Genomic DNA, 22,280 nt, shown 5'->3' on the forward strand with positions numbered 1-22,280 from the left:
GTCAATGTAGTATAGTCAGATAGTTGTTGCAGCAAATATACACACACACACACACACACACACAAATACCCACATATATATGTACATATATATTTACATATCTGTAAATATATATATTACTTAACTGAACTTATGTATGTGCATATTTAAATATATGTAAATTTATATTAGGTGAATTATAAGTAATAAATTATATAGATATACATCTTTTTCCAGAAGGAGTTGGAGTAGTCGTTTGGAATGAGCAAGAAGAAGCCTTTTTTTTTTCTTTTTCTTAATTATAATGGATTTGAGAGAAAAGGATAAAGGGCCCAATTTTATAATTCTAAGATTGCAATAGGGTAAGTGACCAAGATTACGGTTTTTTTTTTTCCATGTCTACATCATTTGCAGTAAGACTTATAAAGTGCATAGTCAAATAGTTAAGCTGAATCTATCTTCTGGGGAAAAAAGAAAATCCCCTGAAGTCAAAAAGGAAATAATACCGATTAGAATGACCACAATCTAGAACACTCACACCATTGAATACTGGTGACAATATGGAACAATATGAATTCTCATTCATTGCTGGTGAGAATGCAAAATGGTACAGCCATTTCAGGAAACTGTGTGGCAGTTTCTTACATAACTAAACACACTCTTACCATACAATCCAGCAATTGCAACCCTTGGTATTTACCCATAGGAGTTCAAAACCTGTACACAGATATTTATAGCAACTTTATTCAAGATTGCTAAAATCTAGAAACAACCAAGATGTTCTTCAGGAGGTGAATGGATAAATAAATTATTGTATATCCAGACAATAGACTATTATTCAGCACTAAAAAGAAATGTGCTATCAAGCCATGAAAAGACATGGAGGAAACAAATGCACATTCCTAATTGAAAGAAACCAATCTGAGAAAGCTAAATACTGTATGATTCCAACTATATAGTATTCTGGAAAAGGCAAAACTATGGGAAAGTAAAAAGTCATTTGTTGCCAGATGTTAAGTGTGAGGGAGAGATGACTAGGTGGAGAACAGAGTGCTTTTAGGAAAATGAAACTACTATGTATGATACTACAATGGTGGATACACGTCATTCTACATTTGTTCAAAGCCATAGAATTACAACACCAAGAGTGATCTTTAATAAAACCTATGAACTTTGGGTGATTATGATGTGTCAGTATAGGTTCATCAATTGTAACAAATGTACCACTCTGATGAGGGATATTGATAATGGTGGAAGCTGTACACGAGGGGGGGGGGGCAGGAAGTATATAGGACATCTCTGTATCATCTACTAAATTTTGCTGTGAACTTAAAACTGCCTTAAAAAATAAAGTTGATTTAATACAACCAAAAATTACACATTAATTAGGTAGAATAAGGACTTAAATTCAATTACTAGATCATATATATAGCTAGAATGAAATTAAAAAAAATATTTTTTAAGAAAAGAAAATAGAATCCGCTAGTACAGAATGACAATAATAAGTAACTTTATTTGTTGAGTATATTTATTTTGTGCCAGAAACTCTTCAAAGAAATTTATGTGTATTAAATCATTCATTCCACACACAAAATTTTATAAATGTACTTGCATTATTTCCTAATTATTTAGATCAGGTAACTGAGGCCCATGGAATTTAACCAATTTTCCTAATGTCACATAGACCAAAAATGGTAGATCCCAGATTCAAATTCAAGCATTAGAGTTCTTGAGTTATTAACACTCTCTATCTACTAATCTTCATATAGTTATTACTTGAATCTTCCCTATGGTAGTATTATGGCTTTAGGTTATTACATCTAAACTAACAGAATAGTGTGAAAACCAAGTCTCAAAATATATTTAAGTGAAGTAATATGGGAAACCATTCAATCAGGAAGACTAACTTCTTTCACACTTGCAGGTAAGAGGGAATGCATACTTGTCCCCATCAGATTATAGAGTGGGTGATATAGTTGAAGTGATTATTTTCCATGAAGATTATAGGAGATTTCTGTGCTTTGGTTTCCAAAAAAATGGAATCTATTGACACTTTATTCTTTATGTTTTTCAAGATAGGCTGGTACTTTTTTTTTTTTAATCAGATAATGTTGATCTGTATTTCTTATTTTTAAGCTATATTCCATAGAAAAATGTATTCTATGAGATACAGAAGATTATTTTAAGAGATGGCTGGCTGAATTTGTTTGGAAAAATTCTGTGTAGACAAGCTTAAATAAGTTATTGAGTTTTTCCCTAATATTGAACTCAGTGATAAGTGGGAGCAAAGTATGAAGTGTTTCCCAATCCCAACACCTCATTACAACTCTTGGTGTATTTTTAGGATCATTATTTAAAATTTTGCTATGCTTGAAAACCCTCATGATGTAACTGAGGTAGCTATGCTTATAATAACCTTATTCCAATGAAAAGTATGGTAGTAAACTTTTCAGTGAATAAAGTTAACAGTTAATATTTCAGTGTTGTTAAATAGAATAATTTAAGCTCCACCATAGGGTCTACCCATCAACACCTGAGACTAAAGGTATAAGCAGACTCAAATTACAATTAGATACTTATTTTTTCCCCAAGACAATGATATATTTTCTTTCATTTGTAAAAATTAAAAACAGATCCATTTAGCTATAGGAATTTAGTAGGGAATATTAAAAGTGATAATTGACATAAGTCAGGAAAATATATATTTAACACATTGCATGTATTATTAAATCATCCATTTGGGGGAAAAAAATGAATCCTTACCTCATATTACATTAAAGAATAGATTCTAAGTGGCTTAAGGAAGTATTTTACAGTACCAGATAAATTATTTTTCTTTGTGTCTATATTTATAATCTGAAGTGCATGTAAGGCCATATTAAGTAAAGAAGCCAGAAATTATAGTAATAAGTACCACAAATACCAAGCAGTTACAACCAGCCATATGCTACATTCTTTATTTGAATTATCTAATCAGTTCTTACAATCTACCTAGAACCAGGTACTATTATTTCCTCCTCTTTACATATTTATTAACCTAGCCAATAGAGGTTTTTGTCCAATATTCTAATTGCTTAATATTACAGCAATAAAGTGGTAAAGTCAGAATTTAAAATAATTTAGTTTGGCTTCAAAAATACAACAGCAAAACACAGGTAATATATTCAGATTGTCATAACTTTTTAAAATGTTATATTGTTAGTGATATAAAAGATAATATAGTGAAGTTATCCTCATATAATGTTGTACCTACTGCAGTTTGATATATAATTTTTGAGAATGATTTTGCACTAAAATTTAAATTTAAAATATGCCTACCTCTTGATTCAGTCTTTGCACTATTAGGAATTTATCTCAATAATCCCTGTTAGACTTTTTTTTTAAACATCTTTACTGGAGTATAAGTGCTTTACAATGGTGTGTTAGTTTCTGCTTTATAACAAAGTGAATCAGCTATACATAAACATATATCTCCATGTCCCTTACCTCTTGAGCCTCCCTCCCACCCTCCTTATACCATCCCGCTAGGTGGTCACATAGCAGTGAGCCAATCTCCCTGAGCTATGCGGCTGCTTCCCAGTAGCTTCTATTTTACATTTGGTAGTATACATAAGTCACGCCACTCTCTCATTTTGATCCAGCTTACCCTCCCCCCTCCCTGAGTGCATTCTCTATGCCTGTGTCTTTATTCCTGCCCTGCTTCTAGGTTCTTCAGAACCTTTATTTATTTATTTATTTTTTAAGATTCCATATATATTTGTTAGCATATGGTATTTGATTTTCTCTTTCTGACTTCCTTCACTCTGTATGACAGACTCTAGGTCCATCCACCTCACTACAAATAACTCAATTTCGTTTCTTTTTATGGCTGAGTAATATTCCATTGTATATATGTGCCACATCTTCTTTATCCATTCATCTGTCAATGGACACTTAGGTTGCTTCCGTATCCTGGCTATTGTAAATAGAGCTGCAATGAACATTGTGGTACATGACTCTTTTTGAATTATGGTTTTCTCAGGGTATATGCCCAGTAATGGGATTGCTGGGTCATATGGTAGTTCTATTTTTAAGTTTTTAAGGGACCTCCATAGTGTTCTGCATAGTGGCTGTACCAATTTACATTCCCACCAACAGTGCAAGAGGGTTCCCTTTTCTCCACACCCTCTCCAGCATTTACTGTTTCTAGATTTTTTGATGATGGCCATTCTGACTGGTGTGAGATGATATCTCATTGTAGTTTTGATTTACATTTCTCTAATGATTAGTGACATTGAGCATCCTTTCATGTGTTTATTGGCAATCTGTGTATCTTCTTTGGAGAAATGTCTATTTAGATCTGCTCATTTTTGGATTGGGTTGTTTGTTTTTTGGATATTGAGCTGCATGAGATGCTTATAAATTTTTCAGATTAATCCTTTGTCAGTTGCTTCATTTGCAAATATTTCCTTCCATTCTGAGGGTTGTCTTTTCGTCTTGTTTATGGTTTCCTTTGCTGTGCAAAAGCCTTTAAGTTTCATTAGGTCCCATTTGTTTACTTTTGTTTTTATTTCCATTTCTCTAGGGGTTGGGTAAAAAGGGATCTTGCTGTGATTTATGTCAGAGTGTTCTGCCTATATTTTCCTCTAAGAGTTTTATAGTGTCTGGCCTTACACTTAGGTCTTTAATTCCTTCTGAGTATATCTTTGTGTATGGTGTTACGGAGTGTTCCATTTTCATTCTTTTAACATGTAGCTCTCCAGTTTTCCCAGCACCACTTAATGAAGAAGCTGTAATTTCTCCATTGTATATTCTTCTCTCCTTTATCAAAAATAATGTGACCATATGTGCGTGGGTTTATCTCTGGGCTTTCTATCCTGTTTCATTGATCTATATTTCTGTTTTATGCCAGTATGGAGTCTGAAGTCCAGGAGCCTGATTCCTCTAGCTTCATTTTTCTTTCTCAAGATTGCTTTCACTATTCGGGGTCTTTTGTGTTTCCATACAAATTGTGAAACTTTTTGTTCTATCTCTGTGAAAAATCCTTTTAGACCTTTTAACTATTTTTCACTACACATGAAAAAATATGACTGACATTTTTAGGAAGCAATTAGTTTTCTAACTGGGCTTTTAGAAAACAGAATATAACAAATATGAAACAAGTGCTAGAATAGAATCTAGGTATTGCCTAGTCTATCCATTTACTTGATAGTTACCAAATAGAGACCTGGAGAGGTTAAATATTTATTTCTACAGCTAATTCTTTTGGAGATCGGAGTAGAATATAATATTCTGTTGCCTGTTCCATAGACATTTTATTTACATTATTCTGCAGATATTAGTCATGTAATTCTGCAGATGTTTTGTTACTCATGGAAAATAATCATATAATTTGTAACATGGTTTAAGAAATCTTTTGTTCTTTCAAAATTCTAGCTCCTCAAAATACACATATGCCAAGTTATGCTGCTGTGATGAACATGAAGAGATAAAGGGTTTGTCTTGGACAGCTAAACAGATTATATGTGAATACATTGTTTTAGAGTTATTTATAGAAAAATATTAAATATCCTTCATAATCCCTGCCAGTTCATATTAAAGCTCAAAATAAACAATGTCATTATCTAGTAATAGCAAACTCCATAAAAGGAAGAATATTTTTGAAAAATTAATACTATAATTATTACTGTTAAAATGTTCATAGTACCAAAATTTAAGGATGACAAAGTTAAAATGACCCAACACTTCCCAGCCAATACCACGGCATACCGCAGAGAACACTATTCAGGTTTGCAAGTATCCTTCCTAGATATTTCTCTATGTACCACATACTTGTATTTTTTCTCCACATTTCAATTTCACATAAATGATATTATGCTTTGGAAATGTTTTCTTGTTCGAAAAATACACCTATTATTTTTCTTTTAGGTATAGTAGAATATTCTCTAACATTTTCTCTAATAATGATCATTATTCTGTTCCAACTTTTCTCTATTATATAAAATGTTGCAATGGATCTCCTTAAGCATGTAACTTTGTATTCTGGTGTCAGTATTTCTAATAAATAGAAGACATGTAGTTGGCAGTCAAATAGTATGCATTTTATATTTGTTAGTAAAAATCATCTCAAAGAGATATTCTAGTTTAAACTTCCAACAATTGTGTATGAAACGAGTACTTCCCCAAAATCTTGCCAGTTATCAATTATAATTTTTTTTTTAAATTTGGCTTATCTTAATGGTATTTCACAAGTATTTTAATTTGAATTTTAGATATTATTTGAGATATTCAATTCATTTAATGTGCTCATTTAGTTTATGGGTAATTTGTATTACTTCTTATGTTGACTGATTCATGTCTATAGTTAATGACAGTTAATAACTTTGTTCCCTGTTTGTTTTGTTTATTTTCCTGTGGGGCTGATTCTTTTCTTATTGCTTTGAAATAACTATTTATATAACTATTTTCTAACCTATTATTTATTGCAAATAAATGTCTCCAGTCTTCTTTCTTACTTTTCAGAACATCGTATTTTTCAGAATATTCATATTGCCTTTGCCACCTACAATTGATTTAATTTTCATATGGTCAATTCAATCAATGTTTTACTTTATGGTTTCTTAATGACTTGTCTTCTGGCTTGTCACAGCCAAAAAATATTCAAATATCTATATCTATATATATCTATATATATATAACTATACTGTTATTTATATCTTTACCTATAAGTGTATTTTTCTATAGATTTATTATATATATATATATATATATATGTTTTTGTGTGTGTGTATGTGTGCATGTACTCTTCTGTCAAAATCTTTCATTCATCTGAATTTTTTTATGTATATGAGAAAACATAGATAAAAACTTTAATTATTTCCCAACTTGATCATTTCAATATCATTTTAAATATTGTTCAATAATAATCTGTAATATGTTTAAATCCCATATGTACATGGCATTTCTATTTCATGTATTTCTTGGCTTATTTTATGATGTGAATGGGAAACAGGACACTACAATAAAAGCTTCCACCCAAAAGCCTTGCGTTAGTTTTATAGCCTGCTTCTGGCTGGTTTAGGTCCTAGGGGTTCAGAGTATAAGTTAAATGACAACAGATATTCTTAGGCCAGAATTGTAGATTCTATGGCAGTACATTTTCTGCTAAAACTTAGAAGGCATCTAGATGATTTGCTTTCAGTTACTTCCATGGGAAAATAAGCACGGTCTGAAACATCTGATTGTGATGTTTAACCCTGAATTAGCATTATTTTAAGGGCTCTGTTTTTTAAATTTCCCCCTCTTTCTTCTTCTCAAGCCCATCTGAGATTAAAAACTTGATTGAGAAGACAAAAGAAACTTGAGAAAAGCCATAAAATGGACAAAAGCATAATTTGGTCTTAGCCTCTTTACTTGTACCTGTTATATGTCTGAGGATAGATCCTTGAATGTTCCTGCAAAGGGTTCTAAGAGAATCTTTTCTCTTCGTCTTTAGTTTTCATTTGTTTGTTTCTTTGTTTTTATATTATCAATTATCTTTTTCAAGTCTGTGAAGTGCCAAATAATTGAACTCTTTTTTTTTTTTAGGTACAGTAAATCTTCAGTAATTTTATTTATTTATTCTCAGTTTTATTGAGATATAATTGACATATAGCATTGCATAAGTTTAAGTTTTACACCATAATAATATGACATATAACCCACATGAAAAGAGAGTTTCCCTTTGCAGTACTGTATCTTTCCATTTTTCTGCAATTGACTACTTCTTCTCTGATATTTTACCTCTTTTACTAAAAACAGCAGGATGTAGCCACCATATTTCAACTTTCTATTTGGTTAGATAACTTCATCAAGAGCTACTGATCAAGTTATTTAGCTTGATTTCCAAATAAAAACAAATTTTGCCAAGGCATGACTAGAGCCTTTATTTTCCAGTATGAATAACTTTCTGTCATTGTCATGTAGTTAATTAGATGCTCATTGCTTTGTTGATGCTTTTTAAATTAATAGTTTATAAAATAATGCTGTAAAACACACTTGTCATTTCATTAGAACAGTAAGATAAACAAGCATATATTATTGTCCAATATTGCTATGTGTACATGGAATAATTATATCTTTTACAAAGACAACATATCTTGTCTTTACTGCATAACAAAATCCTATAGTTTTAGACTACAAAGTCCTCTAAGATCATTGCTTCAAAACCCCTCATTTTAGATATGATTATTTGAGACCTTGAGGTATTAACCAGGTAAGTCCTAAATCATGGAGTAATATTGGCATAACTGACATAATGTCAGATATTTATATCCTTAAGGAAGTTTGTGTTTCACATTATGCTTTCTGTCTTACATTTTCAAATTAATTTCATATGGGTAGGTAGTTTGAGCTCTGAGATTTAATATCTTCTCTTCAGCCCAGTTACAGAAGCAAAACACAAGAATGAACCCTAAATCCCCAAATCATATGTAGAAAATATACAATGCTGTTTAAAATGAAACCAGCTATTCCCATAACAAGAAGTCGGGTCTCTAAGGAAGCTATATTATTTTCAGGATAAAAAATATTGATTCTTGATTAGACAGAACTACTCATCAATTTTGTTGTCCACATCCACTGCCAACACCTAAAACCACTTCTGTTAAATCAATTTATGAAAATATTAAATATGACAAAGAAAAATAAAAATTACACTTCTGCAAAGGATGGAAAACAAAAAGTGCCACTGCATTTGAGAAGTATTTGAAGTTGCTTTTCAAAAAGAAGATTAGCCACAGAATATTGCAATCTGTGACAAAAAAGAAAGACTTTGGTATCACACACTCAATTTATTTTCTTTGCAATCCATATCGGATTACACCCTATCACTGTGTTATTTTGAAAGATTTTTTGAAGAATTTGTATAATAGAGAAAAAAGATTTTAATTACTATCTCTCAGATGAGAGATTTCTACTCTGTTAAAACAGATAATTTGGGGTCAAAATACATAATATAACCTGTTCTATTTCTATAAATAACATTCCACTATTTCACAGAATTATCCACAGATAAAATTTATTCCCTTTTTCATTAAAGTAAGCTAACACAGAAGTAAACAACAGAGCAAGAGAGAGAGAGGGGAGGAAGAGAATATACATTGTAATTTAGAATCTTTTAAAATTTCAAACACAGATGTTACATGTTCTCTCAATGGAAAATCACAATTATAGTAACTCCTCAAAGTTAGTAGTAATTGATTTACTTATAACTTTAATAATGTAATCAATTAAGAAGCAAACTTAAAATATACTGTGTAGATATGTATTTTAATATTACTAGTTAAAAATAGAATGCAAATCAAAATAGAAAAATAGTTTCATATTTTGATAAACAAAAATGTAAACAAGTAGTTAGAAGATGTGTTAATAAATGTTGCAATTAACATCTCTTACCGTCAAATTTGTACTCACTGAATGCATTTTCAATGAATTAAATGAGGAATGAACTCACTAAAGTATTTGGCTAACTTTTCAGCTTAGTGATTTTCAGGAATTAAAGAATCACAGCTGAAAATATAGTATTTAGATCTGGCTCTGTAAGGTTTAGGAAATAGTCTTAGCTTTATAGAAATCCAGTGCATTCTTCAAACACTGTCAGGTCATGGTTCACATGTCGATCAACAGGAGTCAGAGATAAAAAGGAAATTTTAAAGACCCCATTGAAAGCTGCTGGCAGCCACAAACACAGAACTGAAAAGGAACATTAGACACCCTTCTGTTTATAGCAATTAAGTGGACTCAAAGCACTGTCAGCAGTTCCGGAAGTGTGGTTCTTCTTTGAGTCTGTTCTTCAATATTCAAACCGGGTGAAAAATTGAATACATCCCTCTGCTGCAACTAATACATATGATAAACTCTGGACCTAAAGTTACAATGATGTATCCTTAATGCATCCAGAAGTTGTCACCCAATGGAATGTGTGAAAAAAAGCAGTGGCTCTGTGTAGATTTTGTGCTAGTAGATTTTTTTCCCAGGTTAAAACACAGAAATTTTAATAAAAATCCTCTAATCAGTAACTAATCAGCCATCCCTCTGGCAACATTTAACAGAGCTGACTTCATACTCTTATAAATACAAAGGACCCTGGCCCAAACCTTTAACCTTAAATAGTCATATGACTGAGTACACACTTTTTATTTTTTAAAAGTAAGTGACAATGTAAGGGAGTAGGATAAGCAATATTTATGCAGTCACATAATTGGCAGTGCTGTCTTTTGGTTGTGTGAATTAGTGGGCATTCGTCCTCATCTTTTTTAGTAAGAGAACTAGAAAAATAGGTATATGCAATGAGTCTTCCAAATTAATATATGATAATTTTGCATTCTACTTTTATTATGAGTTTTTAATGAACCCTAAGACTTTCTACTCAACTGGCATTTCAGAATACAAACTCTGATAATAGTCTTGAAGAAAATAAGTGAAAATAAACTTGCAAGTCATTATAATATTAAGACAGCACAGCAACATAGTTAATAAACTACAAATATTGAGTGTTCTGTATGTCAAAGTACTTACATAAATAATTATTATGGAAGAAGTCCTATGCCTATAAGAAGTTTATGCAGAGATCTCTCTGAGGCATGGCACAAATGACAGACCTAACATTCAGAATAGAACTGGTAACAGTTTGTTAAACCATCTGTATCCTACATACAAATTCCCTCTACAGGAATTTGAAGACTGTTGTACCTTGAGGACAAACAGTGCAACAACGAACTACAAGCTTGCTCACTTCTGTCTGTCTTCCAGCTGCAGTCTATTACTTGTTATTTGGGGTTTCTTAGCTTGATTGTAGAGTCTGTGTTTTGCTCTCTGATTAAGGACAAGCCTTAGGCAAGATATTCTCCCTGGGTGTCAGTGAGTGTGAATTTTTTGGTTCTCCTGCACTGCCTCCATCTATAGTTCTGGATTTAGCACTTAGTCCTGCCCTGTTCTTCCCTCCGTGTTCTCTTCTTCCAGCTTCAGTAAATGTTTACCAATATACCTTTCAGCAGCTTCTTTGTTGCACCCCTTCCCTACCTGTCCTGATGGACATGAATCAGTTAAGCACACTTGCACTTTGTCCCTTCCTCCTATTTTAAATTTTTATGTATAGCAAAAGTTTAGTATCCTTAAAAAGAGGGGGGAGAGATCAAAGAAAATAAGTGATTGTTGCCTTTCCTATCATAGATGAAACATTTTATTCCATAGGAGATAAAGGACAGAAGGATCAGGTGGTTTCTTGGCCCTCCTGCACAGCTGCTATTCCCCTCCCCCAGATGTGCTCCATAATGGACACTTCTTAGGGCTCTTCAACAATGTTTTACAAACAATGCTGCAATGAATAGCCTTGTACATGTACGGTATTAGATAGAAAAATAGATGATAGATAGATAGATGAAATGTGCTAGTGTAAACTTCAGATAGATTTTAGAGAAGAATACACCTTGTCAAATAAATTTGATTTTGGAAAGAAGTAAATATTTATGTAAGGAAAACTAAAATTAACCACAAAGAAAAAATTTATTTTCTAAAATTTAAGTACTAACTGAAACATATGAAACATACTGACTCTATACCAAAGTTAACACACACAAAAACACACAGAAACATGAACATATATATTCATTGGCTACCTTTTTCACAATGAAAATGTATTATGTGGGGAATAGACAGAAATATTATAAAGTAGATGAGTCATGGAGGAGCTCTCGTTAAGATATTTAAATATGTTATTAAACTTTAATAATGAAAACTTTCTGGAACTCAGTTTGAAAGTGAATTTTATGAAAGAGAAAAATAATTTCAGAAATAGAGAGCCAGGAAATCATCCAAATGAGGCCTCTGATAATGTTAACATTTAAAAATAGGTAGTAAACATTAGATTATTCACAAAATGGTGTTGTTTCAACTGTCTAACCACTTACAAAAATGGTTGCCATGCACTTTGCAAAAACGGAATGTCAAAATGGATGAGATGTGTAGATGAGAAATAAAAATTGAGAACTAATTGCTTGATGATACCTTCATGGGTATTTTTTGTGATATTTTTATTTTTCTAATTTCCAGTGAAAGCTCTAGTTATTGTCAAAATGATTTTTAAAACACTTAACAGTAATAAATCTCATAAGTATAGCATAGGAATAGTGGGAAAGTTTTGTGTTGATTCTATTGGAGCTTCATTAAGAACAATCAAGTTATCTATATAAGTAGGATAAATTAAATTAATGAGATAATGTGTAAGCATTTTATATACTATTAAGCTCTGTACCAATATAAGTTATTAGTTGCACTAGCATATTAATGGGTTGGGTGGGAAAGAATAGAAGGAGCTAGTTTCATTCAGAAGGGTATTAGAGCAATCTAGATAAATACAATTCAAGTATAAGACAGATGGGTTTCAACAGTACTGTACAATATCAGGAGGGTTTATTATATTTGGACTAGATACATAAAAGTCATCAGAAGTAATATTGACTGATCTATCTAGTATTGCATTTCCAACCCCATGTTGCCTTCCCTTATACTCCATACCCCAAAACTGACTCACTTCCAATGTGACCAAAATCTGGTGTAGTGTGTTGTGCCTGGATTTTTAGATGACCTGGATGAGAACAATCTAATTGTATGATAGATCATGGAGCTCTTGCTGTTAATCCAGACTCATAGAAATTCATATAATAATAATAGTAATAATAACAATAGTAGTTAATGCTAGGCATACTTATAAGCACTTCATAGGTCCTAACTCACTTCTTCTTTACGAAAGTTCATAATCTGGTACATATTTTCCTCTATTGTATAGATAATGGTTATAAGGTATGAAAGATTCATGTAAATTAATCAAGATAATATAACTATTATATGACAGGGTCAGGTCAGTTGGCTCCAGAGTACGGCTCTTTATGACTGAGCTATTGTTCCTAAAGAGATAAACACATTTGTTGTAACAGGCATAATTTTTTTCTGACATCTCTCAAAGTGGCAGAACCAACACACAGGTATCTCCCAAATTCCTTTTTACTTAGACTTAGTGATTTTCCTGCTTCCTTTCTTCCCTCACTCCTTCATCCTCCATAATCCAACTTTGCATGGTATTCTTAAGTACTGAATACTGACATTTGGAAGTGTTCTTGAATATCTGAATTAATAAATTATTTCTCAAAAATGTCATTTTCTTGTCTCAAACACTCAGATGGCTAAAGAAAGAAAACATAACTGAAGCAGTCTTGAAATAGCAAAGCCATGATTAGCTGGGCCAAGTCTAACATGATCCAAAATTAACTACTGAAATATCTAATGAAAAGTCTGTTGTGAGATTTGTAAAGATCACCTCAGCCCAGCCTTACCAATGTCTGTTTTTATAAAAGCTATCATCTCATTTCACCATTAAATAGCATGACTTAGAGCAAAAGTCAACATATAGCCTGTTGGCCCCCATTGACTTGAAATCTTGTAGATGTGATATCCAATCACCACAATAAATTTGTTCTGCTCCAAGGCAAGATGGGAAGATGATTGTATCAGGACGTAGTAATAATAGTTTTGAAAATATATCAATAAATAAGTGAACATACATTTAAAGCATAAGACATTTTAGCAATTTTATAGTTAGGTCTATGTCAATGCCAATAGTGCTCAACTTGAAATGGATTGGCAAGGAGGTAGGAAGAAATATGAAAACTGGGAGTAAAATTAGTAGATGAGGTATGTAATACTATTTTTTTTAATTAATTAATTTATTTTTGGCTGTGTTGAGTCTTCGTTGCTGTGTGCGGACTTTCTCTAGTTGCAGCGAGAGAGGTCTACTCTTCACTGCAGTGCACAGGCTTCTCACTCTTTTGGCTTCTCTTGCTGTGGAGCACAAGCTCTAGGCATGTGGGCTTCAGTAGTTGTGGCTCACGGGCTCTAGAGCGCAGGCTCAGTAGTTGTGACTCACGGGCTTAGTTGCTCCGTGGCATGTGGGATCTTCCTGGACCAGGGCTCGAGCCCATGTCCCCTGAATTGGCAGGTGGAATATTAACCACTATGCCACCAGGGAAGTCCCCTGTAATACTCTTTTCTAACAACTGATAAAACTTTGCCTAAGGGCCTATATCATTAATGTATAATATATTTTTCCTTGAATCACTATTCACATGATTTTACACATTTCAAAATTAATAATTTAATAAGATAAATTATTTTATTGCTAATATATTTAAAATTATCATTAAATATGAACACTTTATGAACTGTGAACCATTTGAAGAGAGCATGCAAATCTTCTCTGTGAACTTTAATATACAAAGTACAGAAATGAGCTTTCACAATGTAGCCCAAGGAGACTGTAAACTAAAACAGACAATTACCAACCTGGGAAAAAAAAATTATTTGAAAAACAAAAACAAAAATCTGTACTGTAAGAATTTTACGTTTATATACAATTTTAATGGATGCATAGTTAAATATGTTAAAGCTTAAACATTTTGATGAGATGAAGTATCTAACATTTAAATAGATGCATATGAAGAACATACCAATGTAATCTTTTAAGAAAATTTTTGTCACTGATATTTTTGTAATGATAATAATAATGCTGCCGATGAATTTGATAAACCTAATACCCAAGACTTAAACAAGGATACATGTATTTTATGTGAATGTTATTGCTCTTTTTTTGTGTGAAAAGAAGTCTCTATTTTACACCCTGAATTTACTTACATTTAGTTTCTTTTAGCACATAGCTAATAAAATCACTAAGAGCTGAAACCATGTTAAACAACTTAATATGCAAATGAAGGTACTCTGTAAAAGGCACACTTCATCTTCTCCATAAACAGAAATAATTTTCCCATACACTGAATCAAGAAAAGTCTGTCAAGAAGGCGAGGAATAAATATTATTAATTTCTTAAATTCATAGGAAGAGTAGATAACGTGACTTTCTCTGGGCCAGTACCTGCTCTAATAATTTCTCCTTATAATTAGTTTATGCCTATCAGGTTGAAAAGAGAAACCTGCATTCTCACTGACATTGACAAATATGGTTAATTAGCTAATTTCTTAATTGCAAAATTAGCATCTTACTTAACAAAAATAACTCATCTCAAAGTAAAGTAATTAATATAAAGACAAAAAATTACCCATGAAGAAGTTCAGAGGAACAATTGATATATGATATTTTATTTCTATTTGCACATGCCTCCATATTTAAAGTGATTCTTAAGGAAACCTTGGTTCAAAGGAATCTATCAACATGGAGAGTTTGTAGACAAGAACTGTGTCATTAGTTTAAAGGGAAAAATAATCTCAGCATATTTTGACTATCTTTTCTCTGTTTTGTCAGTGAATTATTTTCAGAATGCTTTCTCTTACATATTTTTAAATTCACAGCTGGTAACAATCATGCCAACATGTTACTTTTTTTTTTTTTCCAACATGCTACTTTAAAAAATACACTGTAAAATGTGCTCAAAGTGTGTAATCCATCTTGCTAAGCTTATGCCTGGATTCATCATTTCCAGGCTCGTCTCCTCACCATTCCTGTAAATTCATAAAGGGGGACTTTCCTGCTTGATCTGCAAGTACCTTTCCAAGTGGGATGCTTTCTTCTCTACAGATCACCATAACAATTCAAGTGTAAATCAACAGCAATTCTAGACTAGATTACCACAATAACTTTCCAACTGTCCCATCTTCATAGACTCTCTTCACACTGACTATATGCTAGACACTTTTCTAAGCTTCAAATATTAGCTCATTTTATCCTCTAAATGATTCTATAAGTTAGGTATCATAACTACCCTAATTAAGGCATACAAAGGTTACCTGCCATAAATTAATGAATCCTAGTGGCAGAACTGAGATTGGAATCCAGGCAGAATTATACTGCCATGCTTTGAGTTTAATCATAAAATTAGCTCTGATTTGGACTGTTCAGTGATACTCTTTTTGGATAGCATGAAAACACCTTACCATGACTTACAAGGATGTTTCTCCTGTAAAATATCTCAGCATGCTCCTCATACTGCACTGCAGACATACAGAAATATTTTTATTTTCATGAAAGTTCCAGAGTCTTGGTTCATCATGATTTTTACACAGCTGCTTCTTTCTTCCTTTATATCTTAGCTTAATGGCTTACTTGAAGAGGTCATAAGCCTTAGATATACGATGAAACTATGCTATTAAAACATCTGATGTATCTCCTATCGTAGCACTCATCATGCTTTACTATAACTGTATGTTTGTCTCTTCATAAGACTGTATGATTTGTGAATATAAGTACCATTTATATCATATTTTATTCCCACAACTTAGTAAAAGGCTTGACACACAGTAAAAAATCAATAGACATTAGCTAAATAGACCAATGAAAAAATAGATGAATGGATAAATGGAAGAATTTATCAAATTTATTTTCTATTATATTATATATAAAATACTATATATTATATATAAAGTACAATATATTACATATAAGATTGTATATATTTAATAGAAATATAATATTTCTATCATATTTTTGCAGATATATAAATAGTGACATTTGTAAATGTGATTTCTTGTCTACAGCTGTAAATGTATCAGAAGCTACAAAGTAAGCCAAACTCAAGGGTGACATGGTTAAGGAGAAAATCTAGTTTTAAATGCTACTAATGTACTTTTTGATATTTTGTTTAATGAGTATTTTATGACTTTGTATGTACATAGAACTGTACTAGGAGTAATGATAGAGTGAGGTATAAATCTCAGTATTTTTTTTAAAGATTTGCCTGGGAAGTCATGATTCAATGAAAATACAAAATGTAGAGTAGCATGAATTTCTTCTAATAAAGGTTGTAGAAGATAAATGCAGCTAAACTTCTGAGAACCGAAAGAAAGACCTGCAGTGAACAATAGAGGACTCACAAAGAAAGAAATTTGGGTGGAACTGGGGAGTTGTAAAACTGTACATAAGTCATGAGGAATAAATAAGACAAACAAATATGGGAAATATGTAGTTTGTCAAGGTTTGTAAATATTCTGCAGAAGATGAAATATTTTTAGACCAGGAGCAAACACAGGTGCACATGACATAAATTGGACAGAAAAAGGAAGTGCAGTCTGTGTGGTGATGGAGTTATGTAATAGCCACTCAAAATATATTCCACCTTGCATCATATTTGTCATTATTAATTAGAAATAGCCACAAGTCAACTGAGACAGCTGAAACAATGTATTTTGTTTAGTAATGAATTATGGCTGCTTTTGCTCTTTCTATCACAGACAAACACAACAGGGCTTATTGAGATAATTCTTTCAAATATGTATGATATTATTACATTAAAAGACATAATTGAGTATTATATGTCCATAAATAAATAAATTTCATTAAGATATCATTAAACTTAGGCTAATTTTCACTTAGGCTAATTTTAACTTAGTTAATTAGAATTAACTAATTAAACAATTTGCCATTCCCAACTTAGGAATATCCAGAGCAACTCTGCACTGGAATCCCAACTTTGACAACTGCATTGTTTGTCTTCTAGTAAACTCTCAAGTTTTTCTTCTCATGGGCTTGTACAATGGAATAATGATGAATTGTCTGAAGGCTTTTTGTGAGCGTGATCCATTTTTACATCCTTTACAAGCATTGACCAGTTAATTATTTTTATGCTTTCTCTTCTTCAGACTCTCCTTTCCATCAATGTTTAAATTAAATGTTATAAGGGGAAGGAGTTGAGACATTTGTTTAACTGAAACTATTCTCTTTTCCCCTTAGTGAATAATAAAAATTCTTAGGAAACTATCTTTAATAAGTAAAGTTAAAGTGATGTACAATTATAGAATTAAAACTAAAAATATTTTTGATCATTTGGTCAATTACTATAAGCTCTTCCAGGTAAATTTTTGCCTTTCTTGGAAAAAAAAATACATTTTGTTTTTATCATCATTCTTGGTAATATTTGGTAGAAAGAATAATTTCAAGTCAGATGTTAGCTTTTGCATGTGTCTGAAAATCACATGATTTGAATCAAAACCAGTATATGAAATAAAATGCAAAACACTATATTTTTTATTCAGTAACTAGTCATGATCCTACCTGCTACTCCAAACACATATACCCAAAGAAAAATAAATTACTTTAGTAAGTTCACTGGCCTTACTTTCCTAACAAGAAGATTCCCACAGCTGGATTCTTAATGCAAAATACATATTAAACATTCTTAGTGGCTTTTAATTCAAGATGGAGAACTAAACTCATTCCTCAACTCTTTTTGATGACCACATTTAATTTTCTGTAAAGGAATACAAAGGGAAGCAACTCATAGAAGCAAGAAGCAGTGGAGGTGAGCAATAAGGGAAAAGAGCATTCAGTGCATTTCTAGGAAAGAACATGCTGATGTAAGAATGTTAACAAATGGCACAAAATTGAGGAAGCTTCAGGCTGCAGTTCAGGTGGAAATCGCTCCATATATAGGAGAGAACCAAGAAACAAATTATGAAGTTTAATGGGAGGCTTTAGTTATATAGATGGATGAGAAAGTTATATAGATGGATGAGAAAACTCAATATTATCATCATAAACATTTCTTTATGTTTAGTTTATAAAGGTAAAGATATTTCATTTGTTATCCCCAAACTCATCACCTTTGGAATTTGACTACATGAGAACCAGGCAAGGCTAACTGTAAGAATTTTGATTGAAAAGAATAATGATGGTGAATTTGCATTGACAAATATCAAACCACTCTAAAGCTATAGTATTTAAATCAGTTTGATACTATCTCAGCAATAGTCAGAGCAATCATTGAAACATTATGAAGCAAGAATCAGTCTCGAGTAAGGTACTGTAATATAAGCTAAATATTTTATTTAATTTAATTGGCAGTTTCAATCATAAAATTCTATATGCTGTACATCTAAATATGTCCATATATGCTTACACTTTTCTTAATTTCTGTATGTATTCTGACTTAGTTTGGTTGATTTGATCTGCTTCTGAAAGAGGTTTGTTAAATATGGCCATTGAGATTCTATATGGTCCTTTTATACCAATAGTTTCATAATTATGGTTCAATGTTATCAACTTAGGATATATAGAGGTTTTTGTTGTTAATTTTGTATTGTTTAATACAAAATGTGCAATTTTATTTTATATATTAATATTGTAGATCTTACTTTTGTTGATGTTAAATTTGCCTAAAACATCCCCTTCATTGCTTTTATTAAAATCCTCTTGGCCATTTTTCTTTCTTATGTTTGTATATTTTAGGGAAAAAAGTTTATTCATTCAAACATTCCAATTCTTCTATTTTTGGAATTCCTCTTTAACAGTTGCTTTAAGTTTCACAACTAAATCATCTGCAATTATTTAGACCTAATTATATGTTTTTCTACTTACTTGACTTCTTGCGTTTCTTATATCCATGTCTTCTCTGTTTTTTTTAGATTTAATTGTTTTTCTTTTTTTCAGGAAGAATATATAGTGTATGTACTTTATGAATCCTCACTTGTCAAGATTTTCCTTAATTCTTGATCAAAAGTTTGGCCAATGAGAGGATGCTAAGTTTAGATATTTATTCTTAAATTTGAAGGTAGTGTTCCATTGTTTTCAGTATCCTGTATTTCAGAAAAGTGTTCTGAAAAGAGACATAACATAATTATTTTGTGAATATACTCCCCTTCTCCCCAAGTTGTAGGACACTTAATATTTCCTATTTATCTGTAGAGTTCAATATTCCTTTTGTACATATTAATGTGCTTCTCACATTAATGATACTAAATTTGAAAGACACTTTGATCTCTTTCCATGATTTTTTTCATAGGTTTTGGTATATTTTCTTCAATAATGATTTTGTATTTGTGCATGTGTGTTGTCTCTTGTATCTTGCTTTGGATATATTAATAACTAATAAATGGATATGGATATTAGAAACACTGGATCAATTGTTGACCTCAAATTTTCTTTCATAATTTTTAACTTTTATTGTGTAGGAGTATTTTATGGGAGAGCTCATCAGCTTTTGCATATGACTAATATGATAACTATTTTTTGCTGTTATATTTTTCAACTACTAACCTAAATACTATTAATAATTACTTAATGAACTTAATGTTTCAAAGACAGGTCTCCCTTCACTCTCTCTCTCTCTCTCTCCCTGTAACTCTGGCTCTATCTCTATTTCTTTCCCACTGCCATTTCTTTTGTTTCAAATAAACAGAATCTCTTGTTTTTCTGAAGGATAATCTGATTATTTTCTCTTTCTTGCTTTTTGGCTTGATGATACCTATTTCCTCCTTAATTAGCAGTCCCAATACTGTTGGTGATCATTAAAAGCTCTGTAATTCTGGGCCTCCCTGATGGCGCAGTGGTTAAGAGTCCGCCTGCCGATGCAGGGGACACGGGTTCGTGCCCCGGTCTGCGAAGATCCCACATGCCGCGGAGTGAGCCATGGCCACTGAGCTTGCACGTCCAGTGGCTGTGCTTCGCTACAGGAGAGACCACAACAGTGAGAGGCCTGTGTACCGCAAAAAAAAAAAAAAAAAAAAAAAAAAACAAGGGAAAAAAAAAAGCTCTGTAATTCTTATTTCATGGATACGTACACACACACACAACTGTAACTGGGTAGAGACATTTTATAAATAAAATGAAAGTCATGGATTTGTGATGCTAATTATGGAAGCCCTGGCTATAATAGTGAGTAAGGGTGTGAATTCAAGCTGCTTAAAAACCTTCTTTTAAAAAGAAATTTCATATCAATTTAAAAATAATCTTTGTGTTTATACCATATATGTTACCCATATTTAAAAGGTGCACAAACCAAATCATACAGACTGAAGAGTTACCACAACATGAATATCTATGTATCTACTATGCATGTTAAGAAAGAGAATACTGTTAGCACCCCCAGAAGTGCCCTTTCATGCCCGTCTCTAAAACTCACTCCACTCTACCCAAGCCAAGGTAATTACTGTCTGGACATTACACTAATTCAAATATGTGAATTATGTTATGAATATATAAGTAATTATATAATGCACTTATATGAATACATTATTAATATTATATAATTAATTCACATGCAAATATATGAATATTCAGTATACTAACAAGTTAATATGATAAAGTCATTATATATATTAACGATGGCTGCAAGAATAGCAGTGTCCAGGATGGAGAGTCGAAGAATGGAACTGGCATGTTTTGGATTTCTGAGGCCTTGGAACTTGGCAGATATCCAGTTGGAGCCCAGGAATCATGGGCCAGTAGCTGGTGTTATTCTTCTGGTCCCTTCAGGTTCTTGGAAAGCCATAGATTGGCTACCTGCACATGCTCTGTGCACTCCCCACTTCTGGCTTCCAGTTGTTCCTCCAGAGAAGAGCATTTGTGCCAGAGCACATTCCCACACCTGGTGTAGCCTCTGGGACAGGACAATGCACCCAGACTCTGACTGCTGGGGTGAAGGGTTGAAGAGTCAATGTGTTTTAGAACTGCGAGCCCAACTCCTTATGAATGAGTCTGGGAGGAGGGGCCTTCACATCCAGGCATGCAGATGTTTCTCATGCCAAATTAAAAAAAAAATTCACTAAACATGTAAACACCATCATTTAGGTTTGTTCTTTGAAATTAATATAAATGATATCATGCAGTGTGCATTATGGTATATCTGCATTCTTTGACTCAATATTATATTTCTGAGATTCATCCATGTTATTCCATCATTTAGTTTATTTTAATTGCCACATAACAATCCATTTTATGAATATTGCACAATGTATTTATACATTAATTCTATGGTTCATGGGCATTTGTGTTATTTTCAGTTTGGGGAACCAATGAATTATGCTGATATAAACATTACTGTATATGTCTCCAGAGAAAGCTTTATATCCATTCATGAAGCTAGAAATCTCCTGCAGGTATTGACATGTTTTTCCTCTCATTTATAGGGCTAGGAATGGAGGTTTCAATAGTTTATCTTCATTATAAAAAGAGAAAAAATGTCTGGATTTTATCTAGGGTAAAAATTCACAAGCTGTGGGAGTAGGAAGCAATTTTCCAAAATTACATAATTAATTATCCTCCTGGCTACCCCAGTTCCTTCCTTACTTTCTGCTTCTTCTGAAACAGAGAAACTGAACTGAGCTCTTATGTTGGGAGAACTCACTGTGATGTGAATGATGTATGGAATTGTAGTTTTATCAGCTGTTAATTTAATGGCATTTCTTTTATATCGGGAAATTTCTTAAATGTCCTTATTCTTCAATAGCATCCTTCCAAGTGTTTCAGTGGTGGTATGGAATTATTTTGGTTTCAGTAGTCATTTATTA

Source organism: Phocoena sinus, chromosome 13 (assembly GCF_008692025.1).
Source record: "Phocoena sinus isolate mPhoSin1 chromosome 13, mPhoSin1.pri, whole genome shotgun sequence".
In the NCBI taxonomy this organism is placed as follows: domain Eukaryota; kingdom Metazoa; phylum Chordata; class Mammalia; order Artiodactyla; family Phocoenidae; genus Phocoena; species Phocoena sinus.